Source organism: Antrostomus carolinensis, unplaced genomic scaffold (assembly GCF_000700745.2).
Source record: "Antrostomus carolinensis isolate BGI_N321 unplaced genomic scaffold, ASM70074v2 scaffold28358, whole genome shotgun sequence".
In the NCBI taxonomy this organism is placed as follows: Eukaryota; Metazoa; Chordata; class Aves; order Caprimulgiformes; family Caprimulgidae; genus Antrostomus; species Antrostomus carolinensis.
In genome coordinates this window covers 91,962-100,114 of record NW_010332883.1, presented here as the reverse complement: position 1 = coordinate 100,114, position 8,153 = coordinate 91,962, and the positions used below count along the sequence as shown (strand labels likewise).

Below are 8,153 nucleotides of genomic sequence, written 5' to 3'. Positions count from 1 at the left end.
GCAGGGTAGAAAGTTTTAAAAAGTTCAGAATTTCGTATTTCTTTATGAAATATGTATAAGCTGTAACAGCCCATTTGTAGGTACATGCAGCTGTATTTGAAGTGTTAAACCAAGGACACTTTGGAGTTATGAGAGAATAGAAACAGTTAGAACAGATCTTCAAAAATCTGAGTCGATGTATTTTATTTATGACCATGAGTCTCAGAAATGGCTGCATTGATTTTTTTTTTTTCCAAAATTTTACAAGAAGTCACTTTTGAAAGGCAACCTTCCATACAGCAACAGAGCTCAGCAGTTTTAGCAGGCTGAAAGAGATTCAGTCGAATTGCCATTACACCCCAAGCTGCTCTGTGGTGGTTCAAACCATCGCAGCAATGCCTGGTGCTGCTACCTGCACCACCTGCCAGGTCTCACAGTCAGCCTGAAGATTCGCACGGTGTGCTCCTGTAAACCAGCCTCTTACTGTCATTTACAAACTACCTTCAAATTATGCCCTATCCGTTCTGACTGCCAAAACCACTGTGTTATAGTGAAATTCAATTACGGGGTTAGGATTTAAATAGTCTGTAATTTTAGTCTTACATTTCCAACATCCTATATAATCCCTCCAACATGTACTTGACAATGTAGCTTTGTCCAACTGGCTGCGGGTCCAGCTCCTCAGGAAGAGAAAGCATGGCACAGCCTCTGAGATGTGAAAGGACATCTCTCTCTCTTATGCTCAATAGGCCTTATTTATCTCTCATGCCCTCTGCCCCTCTGAAGAGACAAATGTGATACTCCTGGGTTGGTTCGAGACCCTCACTAATGTGCTGTCTGGGAACGCCTTCCCTTCCGCTCTGAATGACAGATTCTTTAATGTCTCTTTTTCCTCTATTGTGGAAGAACAGCACCTATACCAGAACATGAAGATGAGAAATAGCCTTGTGGAAATTATAATAGCAAAATGGACTATAAACATGTTCTACATTGCAAAATACAAATCATATTTTAAGATTACTCTACTGTGGTTTTAAACCAATAGCCCCTATTGACTGTTGAAATAACCACATATATACAGGCATTCAAACGTATGCACAAACAGACAGAAAGCAGAAACACATTATATATAAAGAAATAAACCCTCCATCTCATGCATTCATTTCTTTCAGTTGCTTAAACTAAATTGAAACCATGAGACTTAGCACATCATATACAAGTATTTATGGATACACTATCTATTCTCACTGTGACGTACACACACATTTTTGTACTCGTAATTTCTACACATATGCATTAGATATGTGCCCTATTTTTATCCTGTCATACAAGTAAAGGAAAAGACAATCACTAAGCCATTTCCCTGAAAAATTGAACACTGAAGACAAAAACATTCTCTCTGCGGCCATCTCTCTGCCTTATTTGGCAGAAACGGCAATGTTTTTCAATATTGCCTTCTTTTTTTTTTTTAAACACCGCGTTTTAGCAATTTTTAAGTATTTTTACAAGTGGGAAAGCTGCACGTTCGTGTCCCCGTGTTCCAGCCGGCGTTGCAGTGCGTTTCCATGGCTGCGGTGTGTGCAGTTGCCGTGGGGACGGCGGCAGCGGCACGGGCAGCGGCTCCCGCTCTGGGGCTGCGAGGGAGGGAGAGGAGGGAGGGGAGGAAGGAGTGGGCCAGGCTGGGGCGAGAGCACGGTGCGGAAGGCAGCTGTACTCTGACGCCTGGACGCAGGAGTGTTGTACTTGTACTGTGCGAGAAGTTTAATTGAAAAGTGGGTTCTTCTCTTGACGTGAGTTACGTGTGAGTGGGTTCATTCTGCACGAGCCAGAGAGTTCTGACTGCAGGGAGACAGGAGGAATGAAGAGACAACTGAACAAACGTGTTGCGATGATTCAGTATCAGTGCAGATTTCTGCCCTGAAAGCCTCGCCCGTTTCTGTAGCATTGACTGAAATAAGGATGACAACGGGATGCTGCTACCACAGTTGGGCAAGCGAGCAAAAAGGCATTGAAGAGCAATAGTACCAGAGCCTGGGCCGCAGTGCAGCAGCCCTGGGAAACACAAAGGCTGTGGCACACTGTCTGCCACTCCTTACGCGGGAACTCATCTCGGAATTAATCTGTAAGGCAGCAACACGCTCTCTGAGATTACCTCCAAGAAGTACATCGGGCAAGTTAGCACATGATTTTGTACAACGCACTAAATATTTGGTCTCTTCAAGAAACTTCATCCTATCAAAGAGCTGCACAGAGAATCACGTGGTTCTTTCCTTGCCCTAAGGTTTCATTTCTCTGTGAGCAGTCCCATTTCTTCCACTAAGTTTTAGTGGATAGTAAACCGTAGCTGGATGGCAAACTCTTGGGGAAGACATTACAAAATCAAATTCAATGAGCCTTCAAAATGACTTGGGACTCCTAATTGCTCTGACGATACTTCTTCTGGTATTAGGATAAGTAATAACAACAGATTGGAGATACTTTTGAGCCAAGCAAAGAAAAATAACTGCTGCAAAGGAAACCGATAATGAATGCTGCACTAATACAGGGTGTCTCAGCTGCCTCTTCTTGTGGAAAAAAAATGTTATTATACAATTTCTGCTTCATACACAGACTGATTCAAATAAGAATTTGCATTGGCTGACAATAATCAATATTTATGATTCCAAACTCCTTTACAGATGCCCCAGAGGAAAGTGGATAGACTTTTACTGAGCTATGAAGAAATTCTGTGAAATCCTTGCAATTCATTATCAAATCAGTATTTTGCCAGACTTCCAGCAACCTCTGCTAAACCCATCCTGAGCCCTGGCATAGCTGCATGCTATTGGAGAAGTATTAGAATATTTATCTATTTTTTAATCCTTGCAAGCACCTCCCCAGTGGAATTTCTGGGATCTTCTCACTAATTTTATCATTTCCACTTGGAATGCATATTGTTTGCTAGATGGTTTCCAAAACACACAAAAAAAGACTGTCCCTGTTTGAGGAGCTTGCAACAGAAAGACAGATCATTTAATCTATTTTAGAAGAATCAACACTGGACAGTTTATACGCAGTTTGGATATAATGTAATCCAACATGAAATAAGAGTCAAATTAATTCCTTATCATTAGAAAGCTCAGTACTACCATTGTATCTATGTTTCTAAAGTTGGAGCTTTGTTCTTTTTATATCTCATATTTTGGCTTCAACATGGCAGCACAGTTCTTAGAGCAATACTGCAGATGTCCTTTGTGCAACATGACCCAGTCTCAAACTCTTGCCTTGCCTTTGGCAATCAACAGTGAAATAAATATATACATATGACTCAGTATCGTAACTGTGACTAGTATGCTAACCTCACTCATTTTTTCTGTCTGTCTATCGTAGTTATTTCTAGGGCACCACACTATCTGAATGCTAAAAATTGTCCTTGACAGGAGCCAAACCCACACATGCTCAGTTTCTGAAGAAGCAGTGTAATTTCTGGCACCAGAATGCCAGTTTTAATTACGCAAGAATGAATCTCTCTAAATAAGATAATTGACCAGCATGGTAGCCCCACACTTGAAGTGAGTTCAAAGCAAAACTTGGTTACAGTCCTCAGATTCTGATAGTTGATCCAAATTTTTCATTTTTCCTCTCACCCCCACAACTTTTTTTTCCATTTTAGGATCAGGGAGGGGACCTAAAATACCATCAAATACATATTTCTGGTACGTCTGAAACCAGAAACCAGATTAGGAAATATCTAAATTTTATATAACATTCCACATAACTGGGTACTTCTCTGGATATTTTTTAGATCTTCACATTAGTATTTCTTAGCAAATTTAAATTTGGGAATATGCTCAGAATCCTGACCTGTTTTATCTTTGAGAACAGCAAACACAGGAAAATAAAACAAATACTATGTTTGGCAATAAAAGTAATTGGTACTTTATATAGTATATTCCCCTCTTTTCAGATATATTCATATTTTGATGATAATGGAAACATGAATGGAAAATGGGCAGAGGGTTGTGCTCTTATAATTTTAGTATGCCCTAAAAACAGTTATGTGTGTGTCATTACAGAGGAAAATGACTTGGCTTCACAGACCTTGTTTTCACTCAAATTTTTTTTTTTTTTTATTGCAGGGTTAAACATATTAAGGATTTTATGTGTTATAACATTACTGGAGAAGGGACACTTGTAGCAGGGGAGGTTAACACAGCACGTCCTATTTGTTTTACGGTAGAAATGACATGTGCTTTGGTCATTTTCATGATGGGTTTGATGTTTAATTATTCTGTAAAAAAGGCACACCTTTTCCAGTTTATGCATAAGTAAGTGCTGTCCTAATTTGCACATCTAGCAATCATTAAAGAGGAAGTTTTGTGCAAATACATTTCCATTTAAATACCCAATGTGATCATTAATGTCACAGCTATATCTACTGTGTGATGACTTTAAAAATAAAGATGCACATTCTAAGACGTACTGAAGGAAAGCCAGTCATTTTGTCTACAATTTAAAAGCACTGAGAAACTTTAAATACCCAGCTTGGCTATAGGTATGGGCTCTTTCCTGAGAGAGCAGAGAGAAATGAAGTCCTTAAAACTTTGATTTAGAACTGGAGCTTTGTTTGGAACAGTCATGTGAGGCGTCTAAAATGATTGCTTTGAATCTGCCCCAAATATTAACATGTGTTGCATGCTCTTCTTGTTATTCTGTGATCCTCCTCATAAAGTTCAGCTGGTATTGTTACAGTGACATGGCAGCAACAAAAAACTGTAGTTACTATGTTCTGATAAAATTTCTGAGAGGGAGTAGGGACATTTTTAGTTAATAAGGTATACAAGTATAGCCTGTGGAAGGAAAATCCAATTTTTGAGGTCAGGGCTAATAAACAGGCAGATGTGAATATAAGAGGAAAAAATGAACTTTTCTATATGCATCACAATATACTGCCTGATAATGATCTGAATTTTGACAGAAATTGGCTTTCCTGGGTAATCAAGAATGCAGTCTTTGCATGAAATCCACACAGTATTGTATTGCTATTGCACTGATAACATACCTGTGTACTACTTCATGCCTATGCAGTGAACTAGGCTGAAATAAGTCCTGCCTTGTTTACACACCTCCAGGAAAGGCCACCCATAGCCTTATCGATCCATAGCCTCAGTTCCTCAGTTTACAGATTGCTCTTTTCTATATTTGGCTTAAGAGCAAAGCCCAGGAGAGCTGATGGGGTTACTTGTGCTGGTGCTAGTGGGCTTTTCTGTAGGTCCCGGAAAGAGGAAGAGAATGAGCACAGACATAATTTACCTCCTTTCTTCACCTTCCTTTTTTTTTTTTTTACCTTCATAAGTTAATTTATTTTTTTTCTAGTTATATACAATAAACCCCCTAGAATTTAGCCAAATATTTTCCAATATTATTGAAAAAAAATTCTGAATGAGAAAGGATAACCAAAATAAAAAACCGTTGCAAGTCAACAGTGAAAGAGGTAAGTCCTCGAGAAGTGCTCTGAAGGCCTGTGGGCCAGGTTTGTGTCAGGACCCACCCGAGAGGGAGAGTTACCAGCTGGCAGAACAGAGGAAACTGAAAGGGATGACACAAAATATTCATGGCACTAAATTTAAATGTCACTCATACTGACAGTCAAATACATCAAACATACTTTTTTCATAAAGGTTTGAATGCTTAATATTCTCTTATCAGGGTAATGAAACACAAAAATTTCACCATGATATCAAATAATAAGTAGAACTCCAAACCCACTGATCAGAAGAATGGAATGAAAACCCCTGTGTTTACAAAATAGTGTAAAATATTACGCAAAATTTTACATTGCTGTGATCAATAATGGAAAACATATAGATCTAAAAAATATTTAACAATTTTGATACATGCATACACCAAAAGCACTGCTATGTATAGCTCAGAAGTCTGGATGCTACAGGAAGAGCAGTTAGGCTACATTAGTCAGGACCATCCCACCCAGATCTTTAGGCAAAGCTACTGATCAAACGCAGTTGCTCATGCAAATATTCCATTCTAGAGACTGCACAGACATATAATGAAAATCAACATGAAACAATTACAGCATTAAAAAATATACATTATTCACAGGTCCCATTCTCTTAACCATGGTTATAAGGCAATCTCTGAAATAATGAGTAGTGAAGTAGCCAATATTTTTTTCAGCAGGGAAGCAATTGCTCTATGTGGCTCTGAGTGCCTTTCAGCACTTTTACTCCATATAGTTAAAATTTCTTTTAAAAACTGGGCAGCTTCCTCTGTTCTTCAGCAATTGAGACTGCATGATGAGTAAAATTATTACTGATCGAACGATCTCAGCTATTACTTTAGCTATTACTTCATAAATAGAAATTTGCCAATATTATTCTCTATGTGCATCCCCATTACATGAACGGAAAGAAGAAAGTCTTCTGACTTTCACTTTCTAAAATTTTATTTTCAATTTGCCTAAATTCAGTGTAAATGTGGCAGACATTTTAATTACTGACAATCTTGAATTTGAAACAGCATGAGACAAGGAATCAAGGAAAAGGTATAGAAGAGTGAGCTGGTCAGAGAAAGGTAGAAAGGAGGATAACTATGCAAATATTACTGAAAGGGAAAAAAAGAGATCAAACAAAATTACTAAGCAAGATGCTTCCAGATTTGAATGATGTACAGGAAAGAATTAACAACAGTCCCCTTAATTTGCTACTAAATTATTTTAGATAATATTTTTATGCCAATTACATCACTCTGTCAGCAACAGGGTTTTTCAGAGGACCCACGGTTTCCAGTCAATATTTATTCCAGTTGATGTTAGGCTGATCTACTTACAGTGAATGACAAAATAGATCAAAGAGAAAAATAAAAACACAACCCCCAAGAAATCCAAACTAAATCAACCTCCCACTGCCCAAAGAACAGTTCTGGCAATGGCAAGTCTCTTGCACAAGGCTGGCAGAAATGGATGCAGCCAAGCAGTCCTACTGCAAGAGCACATACATCAGAGGCAGGACTTCAAAATGCAGCAGAGGTTTGCAGCCTGTAGCAGGGATGCAGGAGGCTGCCATAGCCTGGGGAAAAAGTTGAGCACTAATTATCACCTGCATGACGGGCAGTCCTCTCTGACAGACACAGATCAGGCTGCAATAGCACATACTGTTTTCATCTGGCTCAGCAGCCTCCTGGACTGAAAGAGGGGCGAGTGTTGTGGTTTCCCACTTGCCTGTTGGAGAGGAATAACCTCTCTGGAGAATTCTGCCACAGCAGCTTAGCAGCTTAATTTTTTCTCAGTGTTTAAATGAGAAGACATAAACTGAACATTGTTCTTCTGGTGAAATAATGAGATTAATTTTCCAGTTCATACAGAAGGTTTTGAAACAATAGTAAGAAACATGTAAGAATGAGGGATTCATTAACGGAAAGTGTTCGGAGGTTCTGGTGTTATCAGACATTTAACTGAGCAGTTTCACAAACTTCCCAATGCCATCAGGCAGGCGTGGCACCCCCGCATTTCTGGGCAGCACCCTTTGTAACTCTTGGACTTGAAAACTAAAATAATCTAGTTGGGACAGAAAAATGAAAGAAGTTGTTTGTTTTCATGTATTAACAACCGGTGCATAAGGCTTCCGTAACCCTTCAATCTCATTTTTCCTTGCAGAAGATGGAGCAGATGGGTAACTAAGATCAGCAAAATCTAACGTCCCTTGTAAAGAATGATCATGTATTTTACAAACAAAAACCCCACTTCAGCATGGAAAAGAAAGAAAAAATGCATGTTTGTACAAGAGAACCACTCTTCTGAAAGCATCAAAAATCTCTTAGAATTAGCCACATATTTTGTGCTGATACACCAGGTTAGAAGAGACTGTTAAAAGGAGCTGGCTGGAGTTCCTATGAACAATAAGCAAAGGGATGACAAAAAGAAAGAAGGTGGCTTCCTGAGCTGCATCTCTTGAGATGGAACATCAGCAGAGGGCTGTCAAGTGGTGAGAATCTGAGCAGCAGCTGCAAGAGCTGGGCCAGCCCAGGCAGCCTCCGGAGGCTGGAGAGCAGCAGCTGACAGGGGGTTTGGTGGAGGCTGGAGAGCAGCACCTGACAGGGGGTTTGGTGGAGGTTGGAGAGCAGCAGCTGACAGGGGGTTTGGTGGAGGCTGGGAGGCAGCAGACGACCGGGGGGTTGGG

General features: G+C 39.7%; 1 protein-coding gene across 1 annotated transcript in view; it reads left to right on the top strand.

Annotated features, from left to right (window-relative positions):
* LOC104529389 (protein shisa-9-like) overlaps nt 1–8,153 on the top strand; it is a gene marked incomplete at its 3' end in the record, with an annotated part of 157,809 nt that overhangs the window by 69,917 nt on the left and 79,739 nt on the right. The gene's annotated exons all lie outside the window — the stretch shown is intronic.